Here is a 2067-nt window from a genome sequence, read left to right as displayed (position 1 = left end):
AAAGTCTAAGTGAACTTTATCTTTCTGATAACATGTTATTTGGAGAACTCCCCAGTAGCCTTGGTGATTGTGAGAGTTTAGAAGTCCTGCATTTGCAAGGAAACTTCTTCAACGGGTCCATTCCTTTGTCTATGAGTTCAGTGAGAGGGATTCGAGATCTAGACATTTCTCGCAATAATTTTTCAGGTGAAATTCCAAATTTTTTAGAAGGCTTTATAATCTTGAGTAATCTGAACTTATCATTCAATCAATTTTGGGGAGTGGTACCAACTGAAGGTGTTTTCAAAAATGCGAGTGCTATTTCAATTGTTGGCAACACTAATCTGTGCAGCCCTGTTGCTAATTTAAAGCTTCCCAGCTGCAAGTCTAAAGAGACCAAGAAACGAAGATTGTCTTGTAGCTTGAAACTAATACTCCCTTTAGTATTTGGACTTGCTCTTCTAGGAATAGCCATGGTGTTCTCCTATTTCTTTCTTTGCTCTTCAAGGAAGAAAAAGAAAGAAATTTCATTAAGCACTTTGGGGAACACTATTTTGCAAGTGTCATATGCTACTCTACTCAAAGTTACTGACGAGTTCTCAGAGGCTAATTTAATTGGTGCTGGTAGTTTTGGGTCTGTGTACAAAGGAGTTCTGGATGAGGATGATAAAGCTCAACTTGTTGCCGTGAAGGTGTTTAACTTGTTACGCCATGGAGCTTCGAGGAGTTTCATAGCCGAATGTGAAGCTTTTAGAAATATTAGGCACCGAAATCTCGTCAAGATTATAACCGTGTGTTCAAGTGTTGATTTTCATGGTAATGATTTCAAGGCTCTAGTTTATGAGTTCATGGATAACGGGAGCTTAAAGGAGTGGCTGCATCCACCTACTGGAACTGAAGAGTTAAGAGATCATGTACCCAAGAATTTAAGTCTTCTTCAGAGGCTAGAAATTGCCATTGGTGTTGCTTGTGCATGGATTATCTTCATAATCATTGTGAAATGCCAATAGTTCATTGTGATCTCAAGCCAAGCAACGTTCTCTTGGACAACGAATTGACTGGCCATGTTTCAGACTTTGGATTAGTAAGGTTTCTCTCACAATTAACGAGTAATGTTTCAGCAATTCAGAGTCAGACAAGTTCCGTTGGAATAAGAGGAACGGTTGGTTATGCAGCTCCAGGTATATACATGATCGATATATACTTCATTATATTTCCTTTTTTATTTTGGAGTATTTAATTTACAAAATTCAAACTGAACTATTTATACACAAATGTGATGTTTGAATTGTAGAGTATGGCATGGGGAGTGAGGTGTCAACGAATGGTGATGTCTACAGCTTTGGCATTCTTTTGTTGGAGATGTTTACAGGGAAGAGACCAACTGACAACATGTTTGGTGATAACTTGAACCTTCATAATTTTGTCAAGATGGCTCTCCCCGGGCGAATTACTGAGATTGTAGATGCACCACTTCTCGAATGAGGCACGAACGAGAATCCCAATCAATGCAGCGGGAGAACTCATAAAGTTGAGGTGTGCTTGAGTTCAATATTTAGAATTGGAATTGCTTGTTCTGTTGAATCCGCAACAGATCGACTAAAGAATATCAATGACGCTGCATCTGAACTTCATTCCATTAGGAATACTTTTCTTGGATAGAAACTCCTTTTTATGTGCTTTTGTGATAGAGAAATTACGTGTACTGCCTGTGAAGTCTAGTTTTTATGTTACCACAATAGATGTGGAAGTTTGCAATGTAAATAATCACAAATGAGGTTCATTGTGTGAAGAGTGTATTACTACTTCTTGTACTTGGTATTTTTGTGTAATATTCACATCAATTAAAATCTAGTTCCTATCAGACTTGACCACCATTAGTGTAAGTGTCATATGCTACTTTATCAAAAGCTACTTATCAGTTTTCTTCAGCTAATTTGACTGGTGTTGGCAATTTCGAGTTTGTATACAAGGGGGTTGTTTATACTGACAATAGAGCTCGGCTTGTACTTGTAGATATGAAGGTGTTTAACAAAGAGGTTCATAGCCGAATATGAGGCTTTGAGAAATATCAAGCATCAAAATCTC

At 37.8% G+C, this 2067-nt stretch overlaps 1 pseudogene; it reads left to right on the top strand.

Annotated features, from left to right (window-relative positions):
* Positions 1-365: 365 nt before the first annotated feature.
* LOC126591221 (probable LRR receptor-like serine/threonine-protein kinase At3g47570) lies at positions 366-1843 on the top strand (annotated as a pseudogene).
* Positions 1844-2067: the final 224 nt, after the last annotated feature.

Source organism: Malus sylvestris, chromosome 11 (genome assembly GCF_916048215.2).
Source record: "Malus sylvestris chromosome 11, drMalSylv7.2, whole genome shotgun sequence".
In the NCBI taxonomy this organism is placed as follows: Eukaryota; Viridiplantae; Streptophyta; class Magnoliopsida; order Rosales; family Rosaceae; genus Malus; species Malus sylvestris.
The sequence above is the reverse complement of the archived record's forward strand: the minus strand, read 5'-3'. Positions and strand labels throughout refer to the sequence as shown.